The 12509-nt window shown below is 31.7% G+C and overlaps 1 protein-coding gene across 2 annotated transcripts in view; it reads right to left on the bottom strand.

The window, feature by feature from the left end:
• LOC6052594 (protein wings apart-like) overlaps nucleotides 1-8637 on the bottom strand; it is a 36016-nt gene extending 27379 nt beyond the window's left edge. The window contains exons 1-2 of one of the 2 annotated variants that reach the window (XM_038250832.1): nucleotides 8374-8637; nucleotides 1293-1303 (exon numbers count right to left, since the gene is read on the bottom strand). The gene's annotated coding sequence lies outside the window, so the exon portion shown is untranslated. The remainder of the gene's footprint in view (nucleotides 1-1292; nucleotides 1304-8373) is intronic. The other variant, XM_038250828.1, reaches the window with a different exon arrangement.
• Between the last annotated feature and the right edge of the window lie 3872 nt (nucleotides 8638-12509).

The raw sequence follows: 12509 nt of genomic DNA, 5'->3' as shown, positions 1-12509 counted from the left end.
CATATTCCACTTTTCTTGTAGCTTTGAATGCTTGAACCATTTTAGTCGGTTGATTCTTGAGATATCAATTGAATGCTGTTCACTCTTCTTGTAGCTTGGTTGACTGGAACCATTTTAGTCGGTTGATTCTTGAGTTATCTTGTGAATGCAGTCTGCATATTTCACTCTTCGTGTAGCTTTGAATGCTTGAACCATTTGAGTCGGTTGATTCTTGAGTTATCAAGTGAATGCTGTTCACTTTTCTTGTAGCTTGTTTGACTTAAACCATTTTAGCTTGTTGATTCTCTGGTTATATTGTGAACGTTGTCTGCATATTCCACTCTTGTTGTAGCTTTGAATGCTGTAACCATTTTAGTCGGTTGATTCTTGAGTTATATTGTGAACGTTGTCTGCATATTCCACTTTTCTGGTAGCTTTGAATGTTTGAACCATTTTAGTCGTTTGATTTTTGAGTTATATTGTGAACGTTGTCTGCATATTCCACTTTTCTGGTAGCTTTGAATGTTTGAACCATTTTAGTCGTTTGATTCTTGAGTTATCTTGCGATTACTGTCTGCATATTCCACTTTTCCTATAGCTTTGAATGCTTGAACCATTTTAGTCGTTTGATGCTTGAGTTATCTTGTGAATGATGTCTGCATATTCCACTCTTGTTGTAGCTTTGAATGCTTGAACCATTTTAGTCGGTCGATTCTTGAGATATCAAGTAAACGCTGTTTACTCTTCTTGCAGCTTTGTTGACTGGAATCATTTTAGTCGGTTGTTTCTTGAGTTATCTTGTGAATGCAGTCGGCATATTTCACTCTTCGTGTAGCTTTGAATGCTTGAACCATTTGAGTCGGTTGATTCTTGAGTTATCAAGTGAATGCTGTTCACTTTTCTTGTAGCTTGTTTGACTTTAACCATTTTAGCATGTTGATTCTCTAGTTATATTGTGAACGTTGTCTGCATATTCCACTCTTGTTGTAGCTTTGAATGCTGTAACCATTTTAGTCGTTTGATGCTTGAGTTATCTTGTGAATGATGTCTGCATATTCCACTCTTGTTGTAGCTTTGAATGCTTGAACCATTTTAGTCGGTTGATTCTTGAGATATCAAGTAAACGCTGTTTACTCTTCTTGCAGCTTTGTTGACTGGAACCATTTTAATCGGTTGATTCTTGAGTTATCTCCTGAATGCTGCCGGTATATTCCACTTTTCCGTTGATCTCCTATCTGACGTCGGTAATCGGGAAACGCTGGATTGTTTTCGCAAGGGTTGAACACCCTTTCAAAACAAGCTTGACCACGCACGCGATGAACGCCTGAAAAGATACAAATTTTCGGTAAGACTCACATGCCGGAATTTGGAAAATTTTCCAGCAAAATTTAATCACTCTCCCACGGGTCGATTAATCATTAGCAATTCTTTCGACGACGACGACTGGCCCCGCACACACACCGAAAAATGTCAGCTTGGCACACGTCCATTGCGCAGTTCTGTTTACACCACATTACTTTTTTTTCCTTCTGCTGCATGTTATCCTTTTTGCCTCCATTGCTCCATCAATATTTGCGTGCTCAGCGCTGGATCAATTGCATTCGGTTTAAAGAGCGAGAGTGAGAAGTATTTTTAAAAAGCGCTGACGAATTCATTCTTGAGACTCACACGACGACGACGAATCATAATAATATCTTTTTCTTGTGCGTTGCCTTTTAAACTCTCCTCTTGAAGTAGCTAGGTATATCTGCGTCTAATCCGACCAACAAAAACTGGTTTACAACCTCCCTGCTCTCCGGTTCCTCCTATCCGACGACGACGTACTTTTCACCGAATGTTAAAGTTGCATGAATGTTTACAAGCATCAAATCCGCCACCAATACCAGCGTACCAGGGAACTGTCTGTCGTCCGCGACGACTGCAATGGAGAGCGAAAAAAAAAGACAGCAAAAATACCTTCCTTTTGTCAAAGAACGAACTTCTTCGCGGTTTCTTCTTGCCGGGCGCGCCGTCGAGACTTGCTTCCATCTTTGGACGATTGAGTTTCAACTGTGACAACCTCGGCGTTGTAAACAAACACACAATCGGGTCTGTTTGTAAACAGTGTGGCCCTACTTCAGTGCGTGTCACTTTTGACAACACCTCTTTTTTGCGAAACGAAAAACTAACCACCACAAAGCAGGCGGCCGCGAAAAGACGACGAAACGCGCACCCAACTTTCGTGCACCACCACACAATGGCAAAACTTGGCGGACCCCGCGAGATGGTCTCATTAATGGCATGGCGGCTGCTGACCCCCGCACCTACACCTTCTCGCCCGCCTTCTTTACCTCCAAGACCACCCCCTTTCACCGCACGCACGCACACACATCTACGAGGAGAGTTCAAAATATCCACAAAAATATCCAGCTTCTTTCTCCTACTGCTTTTGCTTTGGCTGCTGCACAGGCTCTGAAATGCAACAACAACAGCACATGCGAAAGCGGACAGGCTGTCTCGCTCACTTGGGCACGCATGCACACACACACAAATGACGACGACAACAAGCGAATAGAGAAAGGGGGAGGGTAGCATTTTGGAAGGGCGTTTTGACAACTGTTTTTTTTTTGTTTTCAAATATTGTCGTAATATTTTGTAAAAAAATATGAAGATGATCATTTTTCATTAAAAAAAAATATATAAAAATATATATGAAGATGATCATTTTTCATTAAAAAAAAAACTAACTAAACTTGAAAACATTTTCGTAGGGAGGAATTCTCTGAGATTTCGGCAATTAGATTTTTTTTTGTATTTTTGAATTCGGCTGAAACTTGTTTGATGCCTTAACAATTAAAATGTGTTATATCATTTGAAAATAAGGTACCTTTTCCCCCCAAGATCAAAATTTATTTTGTTACATTTTGTTTACCATGACCAAATTGGAAGAAAATTGAATTGGTATCATTAAATGTCTCTAAAAGGATTTTTGCAGGAAAAATTAGGTTAATTTGTTTAAAAGTGTTTGAGAAATTGCAATTAAAAGTTGAAAATTTTTAGAGCACTAGAGCTATCAAGGGCGTAAGATTTAATTAAAAAAAAACTACTTCGTATTCTATAAAAAGTTCCCACAAAATGCAAACATATTTCAAATACTCGCTCCAAACATTTAAAAACTTTGAGTTGTGATTACATAAAAATGGTATTTCAAGTGAATAACAGATTTTTTAAGTAAATTCAATGCTTATCGATTTATTCATGAGATTAAACCAGTTAGATTTGTTCTGGATAAATTATTTGCCATGAAAAACATATTTTCTTTATTATTATTTTTTTCATTTCAATGTTTTGCCACGAAAAACACATTTGCTGCATGATTTTTTTTTCATTTAATCTAAATTATCAATTTTATTCATTATCATATTCTCTAAGTAATTATATCGTTTTGGAGCATGGATTAATTTTACTCACATTCCAAAAACTTTGGTTTAAACATTATACCTAGCTACTTCTTATCAATACAAAATACTAATAATTATTTTTGATATTTTGAACGAATTGAAAGACAGATATTTAGAAAATTTATAAATTTTCTTGAAGTTGTATGTTTTTTTACAAGCAGCCAAAGCAATGATTGAACCTAACACTTATTTTGACTATTATAGTTGCTATTTTATACTATTTTGTTGCAAAATATTGACCAAAATTAGGATCAGAACAATTTTTGATAAATTTAAAATTTCCCGGGAATTCCCGGGATTTCCCGGGAAATTTGTTGAAAATTTCCCGTTTCCCGGGAATTTTGTAACCCCGGGAAATTGGACGCTCTAATTCTTTGGTATCTTCAAAATTAAGAGTCGCGTGGTGTTTGTCGGGGAGATCGGTTGAAGAATCGACGCGCGAGAATCCGCGAGAAAGTGATAGAAGATTCTTGAATTTATTGATATAAGGCTTCGCGTCGTCGTGTATATATTTTCTTTCTGTTGTTGAGCCGGTTGTTCGCGGTCCGGACTGGGTAAATTCGTGGTGAAGTTTGCTGCAAAGAAGTCATGCGCGAAGAATTTCATTAAATCGATTGAAACAGTTCGGTGTATCAGCACTATTTGAGGTTTACATGATAACGAATAATACGTTGCTCAAAATTTCATTTTGTTTTGAAAGCCCTTCCCTTAGCATCGTGGCTCGGATGGCACGACGACGGATCTATTTTAAATTGTACGTTACCGAATAATGCGTTAATTCAAATTTCATTTCGTTTTGAAAGCCCATCCCAAAGCATCGTTGCTCGGATGGCACGCCGGCGATAAGAAGTAAAAAAAATACGCGAATGATAAGTCCTTCTCATAGCGTCGTAGCTCAGAAGGCAATGATTATGGTTCACAGTTCACATTCTGGTCATATCATCTACCAAGATGAATCCTGACCTTCCCTTTCCTTCCCCTACTAACACAATTCCCCCACTTCCCGTGATGCTTGAAGGAGATGCTGTGGATTCAACGGTCTCATGCGGTGTCAACAGGTATAGAGCGACAAACTCTGTGTCTGATGAGTCTGCAACTTCAACTATCGGACTAACATTCCTACCTTTGTTGAACTGCATCTCCTTGGGGGCGCCGGTATTGACTTAAAGCAGAGATCTTCAGGGGTTATACAGTGAGGATGATTAGCTCCCACTACTCATCTGTTGGTTCATTGTGTAACTTCAGCTGATCCGTCAATAACGGAGTGGCAGCTCATTGGCAGTCAACCATGCTCGTGCTCATGCTCATGCTCGGCTGAAACTTGTTTGATGCCTTCGGTATGCACAAATAAGCCAAAAATTTGGCAGCTGTCCATACAAAAATGATTCCTGAAAATTCAAAAATCTGTATCTTTTGAAGGAATTTTTTGATCGATTTGGTGTCTACGGCAAAGTTGTAGGTATGGATAAGAACTACACTGAGAAAAAATGAAACACGGTAAAATTTTTTTGATGATTTTTAATTTCATTTTTTGTCAATAAAACTTGATTTAAAAAAAACATTATTTTTATTTTTTATATTTTTTGATGTTTTAGGGGACATCAAATGTCAACTTTTCAGAAATTTCCAGGTTGTGCAAAAAATCTTTGGCCGAGTTATGAATTTTGGAATCAATACTGATTTTTGAAAAAATCGAAGTATTGGTCGCAATATTTTTTTAACTTCATTTTCTGATGTAAAATCTAATTTACAATCAAAAAGCATTTTAATGAAATTTTGATAAAGTCCACCGTTTTCAAGTTATATCCATCTTTAGAAATTTTTTTTAAAAATAGTCGCAGTTATTCATTTTTTTTAAATTAGTGCTCATGTTTACCCACCTTTGAAAAAAATATTTTTGAAAAGCTGAGAAAATTCTCTATATTTTGCTTTTTTGAACTTAGTTGATACGACCCTTAGTTGCTGAGATATTGCCATGCAATGATTTGAAAACAGAAAAATTGATGTTTTCTAAGTCTCTTCCAAACACCCATCAATTTCTTATGCCGATATCTCAGCAACTAATGGTCCGATTTTCAATGTTAAAATATGAAAGATTTGTAAAATTTTCCGATCTTCTCGAAAACAATATTTTAATTTTTTTAATCAATAATAATATTTTAAAAGGGCGTAATTAGAATTGTTAGTCTTGATTTAAAAAGTTTTTTTTCCCGTTCTGGAAATTTTTAAAAAGTTGGCATTCCTTCTCCCCTAAAACATATCAGAAATTAAAAAAATAAAATAGTGTTTTTTTGCAAATCAAGTTTCAGTGACAAAATCTATAAACAAAATAAAGAAATAAGTTTTCTTTTTATAAATGCTCTTTAACACAAAATCGGCATTTTAAATAATTAAATTCTTATAAATCTACACACAATTGTTGCGAACATTTAAAGGTTCACAAATCGTTATCTTGAAAAAGATTTTTTCTAATTGATTTGGTATCTTCGACAAAATTTTAGGTATTGATGGGAATTCTCATAATGAATAAGATTTAAAAAATCAAACACTTTTTTTAATTTTTCACACGAAAATGGAATTGGGCAAAATATTCAGTTTTGATCGTTTTTTTCAATTCTTGTTTGTTTGTTGTGCTAATCGTGATACAATTTGCTTAACTAATGACAAAATGCAGAGTTTTGGAGATTCTTACAGCTACACAATAACTCAAATACAATCATTCGATTAAATAATTTTAGAATATTTCAAACGATTAAGCGAGAGCAACAAAGAGATCTGTTTCAAACAACTGCTACTTATTATTATGATTTAGAATGTAATTTTTCGAATTATAAGACGAGATGGTAACAATTATTTGGCAGTGTTTCAATTTCTGTAATTTTCCGAAAAAGTTAAAAATAAAACGAAACATTGTGGTTTTTGTGATTAATTTATTAGATGAAGAATCAAACTGAAACCAACAAATCCTTTTTTTGTTTTCCTATTTTACCCACCTTTAAAGTGCTTCTTTGCATAAAAATTTACTTTTTCGTAGAAATCATAATCAAACTGTAACAAATTTGAACAATTACTATAAATTTAAAATATTGAGAATAATTTTAATTGGAAACATAAGAAAATGTTACTAAAGTTAATTTTTTAAATTGAAATCAACTTGATCAACGCGTTTTGATAATAGTTTTATTGAACCTTTTTTTAAATATCCTTATATTCAGATATGTCAGACATTTCAAAACTATAAAAAAAACACTCAAATCTGTTTATCTAAGCTTACAAAAATCGTTGGATTTTTTTATGAGTTCATTGAACTGATTATTATTTATTTATTTAATTTTTTCATAAATTTATGTTTATGAAGTTTTTTTTTGTGCTGGGACCTTGTCGAATAATTGTTGAAGAAATTGGTCTACATAATTTAAAGAAAATATTGACAAAAAAATAATACTGAAAAATATTGTTAAATAAAAAGGGATGAAATTCATTCGATGTTTTCAATCAATTAAAAAAAAGGTACGACTCTAAAAATCCACTAGTTGGACTCCGCCTCCTCAAATTTGCAAAAGATTTGAATTTGTGAGATAACGCCATTGAAATACACTCAAACCCCGATGGTTTGACACCAACTGTTGTCAAACGAACGGGGTCAAGTATTAGTTTGACACCCCTTTTACACGGAGTTCACACACACTAGCAAACGTTTGTTTTGATAGTGTGCGTGAGCGCCGTGTAAAAAGTGACAGTTCGTCACTTTTTAGTTTGACCAACGGGGTACAAACTAAATAAGTGTCAAACGAAAAAGTTACCAACCAACGGGGGTTGAGTATATATAAAACTTAAAAGTCTTTGTTTACTTTTCTTTTAGTTATGATAACACCTTTATTTGAACTTCAATCTTCAATGTCTCTTAGACAAATTCATAAGAATGTATCTCAGCTTTTTCATTATTTTTCGAGAAATAAGATCAAATTTAAAAAAAATCAGAAAATAGATCTAGAGATTTTTTTAAAGGTTCAATAGCTTTTTGGGTGTTTTTAAAACCGCCTTGAGTCAGAGGTATTCAAAAATATACAAGAAGCAATAATTAACATTTGTAAAAAAAAAACAGAGATGATTTTTTTTCTCAAAGTCAACAGACTAAGAAAATTTAAACTACTTTTACAGTACAAATTTCAGGAAAAAGACGAAATCTCCTACCAAAATCCGGACAAGACAGTAAGCAAGAGAGCACCTCTTTTTCCGTATTTCTTCAGCTTTTCTCTCGTTTACTTAATTATAGAGAGGGCAAGTGCAAGCTGAATGAGAGTCGAACAGAGGAACGGCGTTCGGGAGAAGAAAAAGAGAATTCCTCTTAAAATCGCAGACTTGTACTTCGTTAACGCAGGAATCTGAACTTCAGGTCGAAATTGAGTAAAACGAACACTAAAGAACAGACACCCACTTAGAAAAATAAGACAATGGCGCATCGGTAGATTGTGATGCTAACTTAATTCTCCAACAAAAATTACATTAAAACCTTTGTGATTTACATTCTACTAGCGATGGCTATTCGGCTTGATCGACCATTTAGCAAACGATTGACGACCCTAGTCAAGCTAGTCAACCAATTTTTTTATTTAAATGAAAAAAAAAATGGTTCGTCTAAGAAGTTAAATCAATAAAAATAACATTTTTTAAAGGCTTTTGAAACAACGAAAAGGACCTAATAAAAATAATTTTATGAAAAAAAAGGCTTATGAAACATTCGAAATAAAAAAAATAAGTTTTAATTCCTTTGCCCTTTCAAAATGTGAGCCCCCAAAATTCACGCACTTGATCGCGCACACAAACACACTTTCACACACACAGCACCTTCTCTCCCTCTCACTCTCTCACTAACACACACCCCCCGCGGCGCGCTACTATTCCTCTCTCGCTCACCCCTTTTTTCTCACTCCCCTCCCGCGCCAGCTCTCACCTCTCACACACCACCACAGCCAAAGCCTGCTGCTGCTGCTGATGGCGCTGAAAAAACGTCGAAAATCCGTCCACAGCACGATTCCACTGGCTGTAATCCACTTCCGGCACCGTAATCCATTGCGGCCGACCCGCGGACGGTTCGCGGGAGCACTTTCCCCCCGCCGGAAACACCGAAAATCGCGTCGAAAAGCGGAAAAAACGAACGCGCGCGCGACACACCACCGACGGACACACTCGCGAGGACCGTATTTACAGGCGAAAGTTTTCTTTCTCTCTTGGCCACTTCTCCTTCTACCTTGGTGGCAGTGGTGCCAGTGAGATTGGCTGCTGCTGCGGGGAGAGCGGTTTGGGTCTTGGATGAAGAAAGCCATACAAATGTGCTTGTATTGGAAATTTGAATTGGCGGTTGATGATTGGGTGGAAGGAAGTTTTTGATGTTGCCTACAAGCAGGCGTTATTTAATGGTACTCGTGGTTTATGAAATCACGCCTTGAATTAAGGCCTGTATAAATTTTATTATAAATTGGAGAAAAAAATAATTTTAGAAAAATAATAGAACAAAACGCGTCTCGTTTAAAATTTCAAAAATATGCTTGAGAAATTATTGCATTCTTTTCTTTGTCAAAATATATTCAACAAAAAACATGAAAAAACTATGAATTACAAAAAAATATACAGTTAAGACTCGAGGTCCACGGCAAAATCACCTTTTTTTTTGTTGCTGTCTTGTTTTGGGTCTTTGAGCACAAATATTACCCAAATATTTAACTTGAATTGGGTCGCTGAGCTCAAATTTTATCTGCTCGAATTTGATGATGATGTTAAGAAGAAGAAATAAAAAAAGAAAACATTTTATTTTTGGAAATGATTTGATTATCGAAGTTCTTAAGAAACTTCCGGATAACCAAACTTCGGATAATCGAAACTTTGGATAGTCGAAACTTCGGATTCAAGATAATCAATTTCAGCTAATTCAGAAAATGTAATTTCAGCAAAATAATATAATTTAAATTTCTTAGCAATTTCTTTCTTGTGATACGATATTTTAAAGTAAGGAATATATTTAAAAAATGTTTCCATTTGAGTAAAACTGGAAACCTTGAAATCAATATTTTTTCTACTGTTGAAAATTTTACAAAATTTCTTAATTAAAAAATATATATTATTTTGACTTACATGTTTTTCAAAATTGATATCTGTTATGTTTTTTTTTTTTTCATTATAATGTAGTTAACACACTTATTTTTAATAAAGTTTTATATTTTTTTAATTTTTGTCTTAATTGACGCAATTTTTAAACATTTTTCTATTGTTGCATCTTTGTTCTTGGGTTTTTTTCTATAACAGAAAAGCGACACTCTCAGATATTTTGTTTAAATGAAATCAGTGAAAATTATAACAATTCCTTTAGTATTCACATGCAATGTCCGTGAAAAGTTTTGCGGGAATCAATAATTATTCTTCTTTGCCAAACAAAATTTAAGAATTACAACAAAATTCAACAAATTCAAGAAATTAAATAAAAACTTATTTTTTTATTCCAGAAGTTTTAGAAAGATATTGAAAAATAATTTAAAATTGAAAAAATCTAATAATCTAGGAATAAAAAATAGAAAAACTGGAAATTTAAGAAATAAAAAACACTTTTTCAGAAAGAAAGTTAAAAAATAAAAATCAAAAAGTTTGATAAAAAAGCTAAAAATTCAAAAATTCTTAAAGAAAAACTTGAGATTCAGAAAAAATTAAAAATAAACTTAAAAAAAACTAAAAAAATATTAAGAAATCAGAAAAAAAATAAAAAAATAAACAAAATAAAAAAAAACAAGAAATTAAAAAAAGAATATAAAAAATATCAAGAAATCAGAAAAAAAAATTAGAAAAGTTAAAAATATAAACAAAATGAAAAATATATAAATTTGAAGAAATTAAAAAAACTAAAAATTAGAAAATTCTTGAAGATTAAGAAAAAAAGTAAAAGTAACAAAAAACAAAAATAACCTTAAAAAAATATCAAAAAATCAGAAAAAAATTAAAAAAGTTAAAAAAATAAATAGAATAAAAAAACAAGAAATTAAAAAAAGAAAATACAAAATTCAAGAATTTCAAGAAATTTGACAAATTTAAGAAAATTATAAAATTTACAAAAAATCAAGAAATTTGAAAAAAAGGAATTTAGGAAATTGAAAAAATTCCACCAATTCAAGAACTGAAAAAAATCAAGAAATTCAAGAAATTCAAGAAATTCAAGAAATTCAAGAAATTCAAGAAATTCAAGAAATTCAAGAAATTCAAGAAATTCAAGAAATTCAAGAAATTCAAGAAATTCAAGAAATTCAAGAAATTCAAGAAATTCAAGAAATTCAAGAAATTCAAGAAATTCAAGAAATTCAAGAAATTCAAGAAATTCAAGAAATTCAAGAAATTCAAGAAATTCAAGAAATTCAAGAAATTCAAGAAATTCAAGAAATTCAAGAAATTCAAGAAATTCAAGAAATTCAAGAAATTCAAGAAATTCAAGAAATTCAAGAAATTCAAGAAATTCAAGAAATCAAAAATTCAAAATTCAAGAAATTCAAGAAATTCAAGAAATTCAAGAAATTCAAGAAATTCAAGAAATTCAAGAAATTCAAGAAATTCAAGAAATTCAAGAAATTCAAGAAATTCAAGAAATTCAAGAAATTCAAGAAATTCAAGAAATTCAAGAAATTCAAGAAATTCAAGAAATTCAATAAATTCAAGAAATTCAAGAAATTCAAGAAATTCAAGAAATTTAAGAAATTCAAGAAATTCAAGAAATTCAAGAAATTCAAGAAATTCAAGAAATTCAAGAAATTCAAGAAATTCAAGAAATTCAAGAAATTCAAGAAATTCAAGAAATTCAAGAAATTCAAGAAATTCATAAAATTCAAGAAATTCAAGAAATTCAAGAAATTCAAGAAATTCAAGAAATTCAAGAAATTCAAGAAATTCAAGAAATTCAAGAAATTCAAGAAATTCAAGAAATTCAAGAAATTCAAGAAATTCAAGAAATTCAAGAAATTCAAGAAATTAAAGAAATTCAAAAATTCAAGAAATTCAAGAAATTCAAGAAATTCAAGAAATTCAAGAAATTCAAGAAATTCAAGAAATTCAAGAAATTCAAGAAATTCAAGAAATTCAAGAAATTCAAGAAATTTAAGAAATTTAAGAAATTCAATAAATTTAAGAAATTCAAGAAATTCAAGAAATTCAAGAAATTCAAGAAATTCAATAAATTCAAGAAATTCAAGAAATTCAAGAAATTCAAGAAATTCAAGAAATTCAAGACATTCAAGAAATTCAAGAAATTCAAGAAATTCAAGAAATTCAATAAATTCAAGAAATTCAGGAAATTCAAGAAATTCAAGAAATTCAAGAAATTCAAGAAATTCAAGAAATTCAAGAAATTCAAGAAATTCAAGAAATTCAAGAAATTCAAGAAATTCAAGAAATTCAAGAAATTCAAGAAATTCAAGAAATTCAAGAAATTCAAGAAATTCAAGAAATTCAAGAAATTCAAGAAATTCAAGAAATTCAAGAAATTCAAGACAAGAAATTCAAGAAATTCAAGAAATTCAAGAAATTCAAGAAATTCAAGAAATTCAAAAAATTCAAGAAATTCAAGAAATTCAAGAAATTCAAGAAATTCAAGAAATTTAAGAAATTCAAGAAATTTAAGAAATTCAAGAAATTTAAGAAATTCAAGAAGTTCAAGAAATTCAAGAAATTTAAGAAATTCAAGAAATTCAAGAAATTCAAGAAATTCAAGAAATTCAAGAAATTCAAGAAATTCAAGAAATTCAAGAAATTCAAGAAATTCAAGAAATTTAAGAAATTCAAGAAATTCAAGAAATTCAAGAAATTCAAGAAATTCAAGAAATTCAAGAAATTCAAGAAATTCAAGAAATTCATAAAATTCAAGAAATTCAAGAAATTCAAGAAATTCAAGAAATTCAAGAAATTCAAGAAATTCAAGAAATTAGCATAGCATAGCATTGGTGTCTACCCGTAGTTGCTACTCTGTTATTGACCAGGACCTCCAAGAATTGCTCCGTGGACCACAGATGAAGAGTAGGAACCAATCATCACCACTTCGCAACTTTCAAATGTCCCTAT

This window comes from Culex quinquefasciatus, chromosome 1, assembly GCF_015732765.1.
Source record: "Culex quinquefasciatus strain JHB chromosome 1, VPISU_Cqui_1.0_pri_paternal, whole genome shotgun sequence".
Taxonomy (NCBI): domain Eukaryota; kingdom Metazoa; phylum Arthropoda; class Insecta; order Diptera; family Culicidae; genus Culex; species Culex quinquefasciatus.
This window is presented reverse-complemented; position numbering and strand designations above follow the sequence as displayed.